Source organism: Oncorhynchus nerka, linkage group LG22 (assembly GCF_034236695.1).
Source record: "Oncorhynchus nerka isolate Pitt River linkage group LG22, Oner_Uvic_2.0, whole genome shotgun sequence".
NCBI lineage: Eukaryota > Metazoa > Chordata > Actinopteri > Salmoniformes > Salmonidae > Oncorhynchus > Oncorhynchus nerka.
This window is the reverse complement of record NC_088417.1, coordinates 94230971-94243646: the sequence shown is the minus strand read 5'-3', so window position 1 is coordinate 94243646 and position 12676 is coordinate 94230971.

The following is a 12676-nucleotide window of genomic DNA, read 5'->3' as shown; positions in this document are numbered from 1 at the left end:
AAAAAGTCAGGGGAGGTGCATCTGCGAAAGTTGGACTGTAACCATTTTTCCATCCACAATTTTTATGCTAGTGCAATCACCGGAGAATAAACTGGATGATCTCCGCTTGAGACTATCCTACCAACGGGACATTAAAAACAGTAACATCTTCTGTTTCACCGAGTCGTGGCTGAACGACGACACGGATAATATACAGTTGGCTGGGTTTTCCGTTCATTGGTAGGACAGAACAGCTATGTTTGGTTTGGACTCGGACCTGATCACTGAACCCTGCCTGTCCTGACCTCTAGCCTGCCTATGACCTCTAGCCTGGTACTGTTTGGACTCTTACCTGGTTTATGAACTCTCACCTTTTGCCTACCACTTTTGTTATAATAAATATTGGAAATATCAACCAACTGCCTCCAGTGTCTACATTTGGGTCTCGCCTTGTGCCCTTATAGTACGAACTGGCCATGACAGACCCAGCAGGCTTGGACCAGCTCCACCACGCTGTCTCCCTGCAGGGAGCCACCATTGGGAGGCATGAAGAGCTACTGCGGGACCTTTTGGAAGGGCTTCGTTCCCTGACGGAACACCACGACCAAGGGTTCAAAACAATCTGCATTGCTTGCTGTTTGGTGTTTTAGGCTGGGTTTCTGTACAGCACTTTGTGACATCGGCTAATGTAAAAAGGGCTTTAGAAATACATTTGATTGATTGATAACGGAGCAAATATGTGAGTTAGCTCATAGGCAGCCTGCCACATCTGAGACCTCCCAACCACCCAGTAACATTTCTACTACTAGTGGATTGGTTCAACCTACCCCGGCACCTCAACATACCCCGGCTCCTCAACATACCCCGGCTCCCCGAAAACCCAGCGTACCTCCTCCGGAGCGTTTAACATACCCCGGCTCCCCGAAAACCCCGCGTACCTCCTCCGGAGCGTTTAACATACCCCGGCTCCTCAACATACCCCGGCTCCCCGAAAACCCCGCGTACCTCCTCCGGAGCGTTTAACATACCCCGGCTCCTCAACATACCCCGGCTCCCCGAAAACCCTGCGTACCTCCTCCGGAGCGTTTAACATACCCCGGCTCCTCAACATACCCCGGCTCCCCGAAAACCCCGCGTACCTCCGCCGGAGCGTTATGCAGGCGATCCTGGTACCTTCCTGGCGTTCCTTTCCCAGTGCTCCCTTATTTTCGAACTCCAGCCCTCTTCGTTCCCGTCGGACCAATCGGAGATAGCGTATTTAATCACGCTAATGTCCGGAAGGGTGCTCTCCTGTGCAACAGTTGTGTTGGAGCAACAATCCGCTGTGTGCCATAGCCTGGAGGAATTCATGGCAGAAGTGAGTAAGGTTTTCGTTTCTTCGGTGCCTGGGAGGGAGGCGGCTCGAAAGCTACTGCTGGTACATCAGAACTCCCGTACTGTGGCAGACAACGCAGTAGATTGTCGCACATTGGCCGCCGAGAGTTCCTTGAATCTGGAGGCTCTGGTTGACACCTTCCTCCACAGACTGTCGGAGGGGATAAAGGACGAGCTCGCAGCTCGGGAAATACCACTGGACCTCGATTCCCTCATCGCCCTGGCGATTAGGATTGATGGATGCCTATGAGAACGTCGGTGTGAGAGGAGGTCGGTTCTCGGGAACACTAGTTCGTCTGCTGATGCTGGCGCACATGCTAAGGAATTTGGAAATCCCCGAAGTGTGTATTTCCGAGGAGAGATGAAAATCATCGGAGATGGGTGAGTTGGATACTCCTGAACCCATGCAACTGGGAAGAGCTAAGTTACGACCACGTAGGCGCCAATATAACTGTTGCCTGTACTGTGGAGGGGCAGGACATTATATAGCCCTGTTAAAAAAAAACTTGTCTTTAGTGGGTACAAGTACTCTGGTGAGCCAGACTGGGAGTCCCCTCCTTTATGTCACCAGCCCACCTTTTTTGTGATTCTGTTGTGGGGAGACCAGTCTAAGTCTCCCCGGGTGCTCATTGACTGGGGCTGATGAAGGTTTTATGGAAGCTACCATGGTTTCTGAATTAGGTATTCCCACTCAACTTCTCTCTGTCCCCATGGATGCAAGTGTACTGGATGGCCGCTCTATTGGGAGAGTCACCCATAGCACTTCATATACGTTCATATACAGTGGGGCAAAAAAGTATTTAGTCAGCCACCAATTGTGCAAGTTCTCCCAAAAAGATGAGAGAGGCCTGTAATTTTCATCAATGGTACACTTCAACTATGACAGTGCATCCGCACTTCGGTCCGCAGGTAGTATAACTTTTCATTACATTTCATTACATTTCATTATAGTACAACGGTTTGATTTGTCTAATCTTAGCAATTTCTTCTTAGCTAGCTACATAGCCGTCTTTGTATCAAAGATAATTGCGTAATTATCGTATTTTCGTCGTCCTAACGTAGTCTACACTGCTATCTGCCCAGCAGCTAGCAAACGTCCACCGTCTACCGAATAGCAGCACTGTAAAAACTATTACACTCAACTGAACGACTTGATTAGTGTAGTGTTAGCTAGCTACATAGTTGTCTTTGCTGTCTTCGTATCCAAGATAATTGTGTAGTTTAGAGTGTGTAGTCTTAAGAGTGATTATCTTAATTTACCGAGGTTAGCTAGCCAGCTATTTGTCGTCCTTAACGTAGGAGACACTGCTAGCTAGCCAACAGCTAGCCAACGTCTACCGAATAGAACTTCCTCACTCAACAACCCGGTCGCATTCCGCTTCGCTCCACAGGTAGTATCACATTTTCATTTCATTTCATTACAGTACAACGGTTTGATTTGTTTGATCGTAGCTAGCTACATAGCTAGCTACATAGCCGTCTTTGTATCAAAGATAATTGTGTAGTCTAGAGCGATTTTCTAGGTTAGCTAGCCAGCTATTGTCGTTCTTTTAACGCAACGTAACGTAATCAACACTGCTAGCTAGCCCCCGAATAGCAGCACTGTAGAAACTATCACACTCAACGGAACGACTTGATTAGTGTAGTGTCAACAACGCAGCCACTGCCAGCTAGCCTACAAAGTCAACAACGCAGCCACTGCCAGCTAGCCTACTTCAGCAGTACTGTATCATTTTAATTATTTTAGTCAATAAGATTCTTGCTACGTAAGCTTAACTTTCTGAACATTCGAGACGTGTAGTCCACTTGTCATTCCAATCTCCTTTGCATTAGCGTAGCCTCTTCTGTAGCCTGTCAACTATGTGTCTGTCTATCCCTGTTCTCTCCTCTCTGCACAGACCATACAAACGCTCCACACCGCGTGGCCGCGGCCACCCTAATCTGGTGGTCCCAGCGTGCACGACCCACGTGGAGTTCCAGGTCTCCGGTAGCCTCTGGAACTGCCGATCTGCGGCCAACAAGGCAGAGTTCATCTCAGCCTATGCCTCCCTCCAGTCCCTCGACTTCTTGGCACTGACGGAAACATGGATCACCACAGATAACACTGCTACTCCTACTGCTCTCTCTTCGTCCGCCCACGTGTTCTCGCACACCCGAGAGCTTCTGGTCAGCGGGGTGGTGGCACCGGGATCCTCATCTCTCCCAAGTGGTCATTCTCTCTTTCTCCCCTTACCCATCTGTCTATCGCCTCCTTTGAATTCCATGCTGTCACAGTTACCAGCCCTTTCAAGCTTAACATCCTTATCATTTATCGCCCTCCAGGTTCCCTTGGAGAGTTCATCAATGAGCTTGATGCCTTGATAAGCTCCTTTCCTGAGGACGGCTCACCTCTCACAGTTCTGGGCGACTTTAACCTCCCCACGTCTACCTTTGACTCATTCCTCTCTGCCTCCTTCTTTCCACTCCTCTCCTCTTTTGACCTCACCCTCTCACCTTCCCCCTACTCACAAGGCAGGCAATACGCCGACCTCATCTTTACTAGATGCTGTTCTTCCACTAACCTCATTGCAACTCCCCTCCAAGTCTCCGACCACTACCTTGTATCCTTTTCCCTCTCGCTCTCATCCAACACTTCCCACACTGCCCCTACTCGGATGGTATCGCGCCGTCCCAACCTTCGCTCTCTCTCCCCCGCTACTCTCTCCTCTTCCATCCTATCATCTCTTCCCTCTGCTCAAACCTTCTCCAACCTATCTCCTGATTCTGCCTCCTCAACCCTCCTCTCCTCCCTTTCTGCATCCTTTGACTCTCTATGTCCCCTATCCTCCAGGCCGGCTCGGTCCTCCCCTCCCGCTCCGTGGCTCGACGACTCATTGCGAGCTCACAGAACAAGGCTCCGGGCAGCCGAGCGGAAATGGAGGAAAACTCGCCTCCCTGCGGACCTGGCATCCTTTCACTCCCTCCTCTCTACATTTTCCTCTTCTGTCTCTGCTGCTAAAGCCACTTTCTACCACTCTAAATTCCAAGCATCTGCCTCTAACCCTAGGAAGCTCTTTGCCACCTTCTCCTCCCTCCTGAATCCTCCTCCCCCTCCCCCTCCTCCCTCTCTGCAGATGACTTCGTCAACCATTTTGAAAAGAAGGTCGACGACATCCGATCCTCGTTTGCTAAGTCAAACGACACCGCTGGTTCTGCTCACACTGCCCTACTCTGTGCTCTGACCTCTTTCTCCCTCTCTCTCCAGATGAAATCTCGCGTCTTGTGACGGCCGGCCGCCCAACAACCTGCCCGCTTGACCCTATCCCCTCCTCTCTTCTCCAGACCATTTCCGGAGACCTTCTCCCTTACCTCACCTCGCTCATCAACTCATCCCTGACTGCTGGCTACGTCCCTTCCGTCTTCAAGAGAGCGAGAGTTGCACCCCTTCTGAAAAAACCTACACTCGATCCCTCCGATGTCAACAACTACAGACCAGTATCCCTTCTTTCTTTTCTCTCCAAAACTCTTGAACGTGCCGTCCTTGGCCAGCTCTCCGCTATCTCTCTCAGAATGACCTTCTTGATCCAAATCAGTCAGGTTTCAAGACTAGTCATTCAACTGAGACTGCTCTTCTCTGTATCACTTGAGGCGCTCCGCACTGCTAAAGCTAACTCTCTCTCCTCTGCTCTCATCCTTCTAGACCTATCGGCTGCCTTCGATACTGTGAACCATCAGATCCTCCTCTCCACCCTCTCCGAGTTGGGCATCTCCGGCGCGGCCCACGCTTGGATTGCGTCCTACCTGACAGGTCGCTCCTACCAGGTGGCGTGGCGAGAATCTGTCTCCTCACCACTGGCGTCCCCAGGGCTCTGTTCTAGGCCCTCTCCTATTCTCGCTATACACCAAGTCACTTGGCTCTGTCATAACCTCACATGGTCTCTCCTATCATTGCTATGCAGACGACACACAATTAATCTTCTCCTTTCCCCTTCTGATGACCAGGTGGCGATCGCATCTCTGCATGTCTGGCAGACATATCAGTGTGGATGACAGATCACCACCTCAAGCTGAACCTCGGCAAGACGGAGCTGCTCTTCCTCCCGGGGAAGGACTGCCCGTTCCATGATCTCGCCATCACGGTTGACAACTCCATTGTGTCCTCCTCCCAGAGCGCTAAGAACCTTGGCGTAATCCTGGCCAACACCCTGTCGTTCTCAACTAACATCAAGGCGGTGGCCCGTTCCTGTAGGTTCATGCTCTACAACATCCGCAGAGTACGACCCTGCCTCACACAGGAAGCGGCGCAGGTCCTAATCCAGGCACTTGTCATCTCCCGTCTGGATTACTGCAACTCGCTGTTGGCTGGGCTCCCTGCCTGTGCCATTAAACCCCTACAACTCATCCAGAACGCCGCAGCCCGTCTGGTGTTCAACCTTCCCAAGTTCTCTCTCACGTCACCCCGCTCCTCCGCTCTCTCCACTGGCTTCCAGTTGAAGCTCGCATCCGCTACAAGACCATGGTGCTTGCCTACGGAGCTGTGAGGGGAACGGCACCTCAGTACCTCCAGGCTCTGATCAGGCCCTACACCCAAGCAAGGGCACTGCGTTCATCCACCTCTGGCCTGCTCGCCTCCCTACCACTGAGGAAGTACAGTTCCCGCTCAGCCCAGTCAAAACTGTTCGCTGCTCTGGCCCCCCAATGGTGGAACAAACTCCCTCACGACGCCAGGACAGCGGAGTCAATCACCACCTTCCGGAGACACCTGAAACCCCACCTCTTTAAGGAATACCTAGGATAGGATAAAGTAATCCTTCTCACCCCCTTAAAAGATTTAGATGCACTATTGTAAAGTGGCTGTTCCACTGGATGTCATAAGGTGAACGCACCAATTTGTAAGTCGCTCTGGATAAGAGCGTCTGCTAAATGACTTAAATGTAATGTAAATGTAAAATTAGGAAAAAAAATCCAGAAAATGACATTTTAGGATTTTTAATGAATGGGTACTGGACTTCCTGACGGGCCGCCCCCAGGTGGTGAGGGTAGGCAACAACATCTCCTCCCCGCTGATCCTCAACACTGGGGCCCCACAAGGGTGCATTCTGAGCCCTCTCCTGTACACCCTGTTCACCCACGACTGCGTGGCCACGCACGCCTCCAACTCAATCATCAAGTTCGACACAACAGTGGTAGGCTTGATTACCAACAACGACGAGACGGCCTACAGGGAGGAGGTGAGGGCCCTCGGAGTGTGGTGTCAGGAAAATAACCTCACACTCAACGTCAACAAAACTAAGGAGATGATTGTGGACTTCAGGAAACAGCAGAGGGAACACCCCCCTATCCACATCGATGGAACAGTAGTGGAGAGGGTAGCAAGTTTTAAGTTCCTCGGCATACACATCACAGACAAACTGAATTGGTCCACTCACACAGACAGCATCGTGAAGAAGGCGCAGCAGCGCCTCTTCAACCTCAGGAGGCTGAAGAAATTCAGCTTGTCACCAAAAGCACTCACAAACTTCTACAGATGCACAATCGAGAGCATCCTGGCGGGCTGTATCACCGCCTGGTACGGCAACTGCTCCGCCCACAACCGTAAGGCTCTCCAGAGGGTAGTGAGGTCTGCACAACGCATCACCGGGGCAAACTACCTGCCCTCCAGGACACCTACACCACCCGATGTTACAGGAAGGCCATAAAGATCATCAAGGACAACAACCACCCGAGCCACTGCCTGTTCACCCCGCTATCATCCAGAAGGCGAGGTCAGTACAGGTGCATCAAAGCTGGGACCGAGAGACTGAAAAACAGCTTCTATCTCAAGGCCATCAGACTGTTAAACAGCCACCACTAACATTGAGTGGCTGCTGCCAACACACTGACTCAACTCCAGCCACTTTAATAATGGGAATTGATGGGAAATGATGTAAAATATATCACTAGCCACTTTAAACAATGCTACCTAATATAATGTTACATACCCTACATTATTCATCTCATATGCATACGTATATACTGTACTCTATATCATCTACTGCATCCTTATGTAATACATGTATCACTAGCCACTTTAACTATGCCACTTTGTTTACATACTCATCTCATATGTATATACTGTACTCGATACCATCTACTGTATCTTGCCTATGCTGCTCTGTACCATCACTCATTCATATATCCTTATGTACATATTCTTTATCCCCTTACACTGTGTATAAGACAGTAGTTTTGGAATTGTTAGGTTAGATTACTTGTTGGTTATAACTGCATTGTCGGAACTAGAAGCACAAGCATTTTGCTACACTCGCATTAACATCTGCTAACCATGTGTATGTGACAAATAAAATTTGATTTGATTTGAAAAACCTAGGAAGAAACCTAGAGAGGAACCAGGCTATGAGGGGTGGCCAGTCCTCTTCTGGCTGTGCCGGGTGGAGATCACAGTGGTTGTAGAGGGTGCAACAGGACAGCACCTCAAGAGTAAAAATGAACAGTTTAGAGTTCCATAGCCGCAGGCAGAACAGTTGATACTGGAACAGCAGCAAGGCCAGGTGGACTGGGGACAGCAAGGAGTCATCATGCCAGGTAGTCCTGACGCATGGTCCTAGGGCTAAGGTCCTCCGAGAGAGAGAAAGAGAGAATTAGAGAGAACATACTTAAATTCACACAGGACACCGGATAAGACTCCCATTCGGAGTCAGTGTCACTGTGAAAGAAAATGTTCAGTTAGAATAGTTTCACATATGAGCCCTGTATCAACAGGTATAATAAACAGATATATATAGAGAGAGTTTAAGTTTGAATATATTATTATATTATTATTACCTGCTAGATCTACTGTCTCTATTATATTATGACAGACCAGCTAGATCTACTGTCTTTATTATATTACAACAGACCAACTGTATCTACTGTCTCCATTTCACTTTGGCCATTGATGTGGTCCTGCCCTCTCCACAACAGCCTCAAATAGGCTATTTCATGTGGGTTGGGGTGGGGCGGCAGACACACGCATCTCACATTTCATGACATTAAATGTTTGTATATTGCTTCTAAAATAAATAAAAAAATCACAAAAATATTTTATATTATTAATTTCAAACAAGGGCATTAGCATGATAAAAACTTACCAGTCCAAAACGATGACCTCTCCCTTTCAAAAAATATTCCTCCACAATCGCTAAATGAAGTGTCCTACAACAATCTCTGTCTCACCTTTTTAGATTAACTAACTTCAAAGTAATGACTCGGGACGTCGGGTTTGATACGAAAGCTTCTTTTAGTAATAATACTTGTTTACGTTACATTTAACAACAATTGTTTTGGTACAGAGCAATGCAGGTAAGATGCTGTCGGAAAGTCAGCCACAATCACTAGCACCTGCACATAATTGGCGCGTTATCACTCATTCCTCTCGCAAGGCAGTCTGGGACTTGCAGTCAAAAAGCGTAATTCAACACAACCCAATACAATTACATATGCAAATAAATCTAAAGAAATATCTTTAGATACAGCTCAAAGAATAAACTTAAACATTAACTCTAACACATTAAAGTTACAACACACCTTCCCAATCAATTTATTCTAAAGTTGTGTGTACATCTGTATATCTAGACTTAGATTTAGCTTTCCCTGACTTAGTCGCCATAATGATTGATATTTAAATAGCTGAATCTGCGCATTCACCAAACAATGCAGTGCGTAATATGCATAGCTTCTTCCGGTATGAAAATTCAATAGCGAATGACTCTCTTTACGTTGGAGCTTACTACATGGGTTGATCTTGCAACACATAAACATGGCGTATTGCCGTAGATTTCAAGACGATCAGTGGTCATTGGGTTAAAAGACAGTCAATCAACGAAACAGCGGGCAAATCATTGGTGCACAATGATCTCATTACTTGTTGTCTTCAAATCAGTTTCTTTCAGTCAATACGTCCCGCGAAATGGCCCATCAGGTTTGATTGTGTTACAAACAAACCAGTTGATTGCAGTGAAACCAAACATGACTGGAAAAGTCACGTTCTGTGTGGGTTATTTACCTGGAATGTGTCGTTGAAAATGGAATGAGACGGAATTCACGACACAAGCGGTTCACAAAATGTTTCATGTTAGGCTATAAAAACGGATTTTATCAAACAAAAGATCATTCATTGTGTAACAATGAGCATTGGGATTGCAAACAGACGAAGATCGTCAAAGGTAAACCATTTATTTTAATGCAGTTTGTGATTATGTTACGCCTGTGCTGGTTAATTTTTATTTATTTTTATGGGGCTCTATGCTCAGATAATCGCATCGCATTCTTTCACAGTAAATCCTTTTTTAAATCTGACAACGGAGTTGGATTAGCAAGATTCTAGGCTTTCGATACATGTGAGACACTTGTATTTTCATGAGTTTAATATGATATTTATGTAGCGAGCACCGTATGTTGTGGAATTTCAGTGGGTTCCGTGCGCAGAGAGGTTAATTAGGGATAGGCGTCCCGTTAACGGGACAGTTGTAAATCACGCTGCGCCTTGTGTCATGATCGCAGATTTTAGAGAAACAACAAATGTTGGTACATATAAGTGTCTTATATCGGCTGAAAGCTTAAATTCTTGTTAATATAACTGCACTGTCCAATTTACCGTAGCTATTACTGCAAAAAAAATGCCATGCTATTGTTTGAGGAGAGCTCCTAACAACAAAACACTTTTTTTCACCTCGATGGGTTTGATAAATTCACCTCTAAAGGTGAAATGTGTACTTGCATTCTGAAATCTTGCTCTGATTTATCCTCCAAATGTCCCAGAGATAACATGAAGTGTTGTTTTGTTAGATACAATCCTTTTTCATACCCTAGAAAGGGCCATATAGCATGGACAATTGATTTTGTATTTCCACTCGTTCAATTTGCAAAGAAAGAAATCTGTGAAAATCTAACCCTAAACTTTGTTTCAAACAGTCAAATCACATTCGCATGTATTGCTCAGAGATCCTAGAACGTAACCAGACTTTACTATATCATTAGGGGTGTAGTATATCCTATAGGAAATTATATCAGAGATCCTAGAACATAACCAGACTTCACTATATCATTAGGGGTGTAGTATATCCTATAGGACACCATATCAGAGATCCTAGAACGTAACCAGACTTCACTATATCATTAGGGGTGTAGTATATCCTATAGGACACCATATCAGAGATCCTAGAACGTAACCAGACTTCACTATATCATTAGGGGTGTAGTATATCCTATAGGACACCATATCAGAGATCCTAGAACGTAACCAGACTTCACTATATCATTAGGGGTGTAGTATATCCTATAGGACACCATATCAGAGATCCTAGAACGTAACCAGACTTCACTATATCATTAGGGGTGTAGTATATCCTATAGGACACCGTATCAGAGATCCTAGAACGTAACCAGACTTCACTATATCATTAGGGGTGTAGTATATCCTATAGGACACCATATTTGGTCAGAGAGTGACGCCTTCATGGCACGCCAACGATGCGGCCGGTCTTCATTTGATCGACTGTATCTTTGTCAAATAAGCACCAATCGGGGTCTAACAAAGCTAGCTAGATAGCCAATGAACGCGCTTATCCGCTCGTCCTCCCCTTATGCCATAGTTTGCACATCTCACTTGTTAGTAGAAACCACATTTGTTTAAGCAAGTCAGCCATATCAGTTATGTTTTATTAAAAGGCAGTAAATGAGGCTGAATGAACTGTTTCGATGCCAGGCTCTGCTGATAGCCAGATGCAGCAGTGGTAAGGATTCACTACATGGTGCTGAAAAGAAAGCTCCGCTGTTGGGACAGCTTTATGTAGGCCCTAACAGTTTGTGGGCACCTTTTGTAACCGTTATAGTGCAATTAATGTATTGTTTAGTGTTGTGTTGTGGCTTTGCTGGCATGCATCCACATTGTTTTGGTTGGAGTTTGCCCAACCCAGGTTTGCATGCTAAAATCGTCACTGTATCAAATACATCCAACACACGGTTTTATGCCATTCGCTCTGTTCCAGACATTATTATGAGTCATCCTCCCCTCAGCAGCTTCCACTTGTTTACGGTTGTAAGGCCGGTTGGACTTACTGCCAAATTCTTTAAAACAACGTTGCAGGCAGTTTATGTTAAAGAAATCAACATTCAATTATCTGGCAACAGCTTTGGTGGACATTCCTGCAGTCAGCATGCAAATTGCACGCTCCCTCAAAACTTGAGACATCTGTGGCATTGTGTTGTGTGACAAAACTGCACATTTTAAAGTGGCCTTTTATTGTCCCCAGTAGAAGGTGCACCTGTGTAAAGATCATGATGTTTAATCAGATTTTTGATATGCCACACCTGTCAGGTGGATGGATTATCTTGGCAAAGGCGAAATGCTCACTAACAGGGATGTGAACAAATGTGTGAACACAATTTGAGAGAAGTAAGCTTGTTGTGCGTATGGAACATTTCTGGGATTTTTTTTTCTTCAGCTCATGGAACATGAGACCAACACTTTACATGTTGTATTTACATTTGTTTTCAGTGTATATGAGGCTCTTAATGTTTCAGGGGAGATCTATGCACAGCAAGTTATTTGTCAATTAGGCTATTCTTAGAATATTTGTAAAGTTGGTACAATTACATGGCTACTGTTTAATAGAGGGGAATCCCAGTTTTCCAACGGTGCAGATTTATTTAGGCTCTACAGTGCCAGTGGCAAGGCGACAACGACACTAACCAGATAACTGCTGCAAGTTACGTTTTGAATTAGCTATCTATTTAGTCTGTTGTTCGTCGTTATTTTATACCTGCTTCTGAAATGTGCTGCTCTCTCTCCTCGGACAATGGCCCACTTACTCTGGCACACACAGACATTGTTTATTTGATTTAACTAGGCAAGTCAGTTATGAACAAATTCTTACTTACAACGATGGCCTACGTCAGCCTATCCCGGATGACGCTGGGCCAGTTGTGCGCCACCCTATGGGACTCCCAATCATGGGCCGGTTGTGATCGAACCAGGGTCTGTAGTGAAACCTCTAGCATTGAGATGCAGTGCCTTAGACCGCTGCGTCACTCAGGAGGGTCATTCCAATGATTGCTGATATGTCGATTTTTAAGTGATTGATAATATTTAAGTGTGTCTTCATGAATGCCATTAACAATAATTATTAAACTAATTTCCATGACCTTTCATGACTTTACAAACCCTAATTTGACAACTTGGAATAGCTGGTCATGAGCATTCAGGCTGGCTCGAGTCAAGTACTGCCTTCGTGCACAAAACATCCATTGAATTATTCAAATAATTATCGCTGAGGCTTTATTTTATTACATCACTCACACCTGA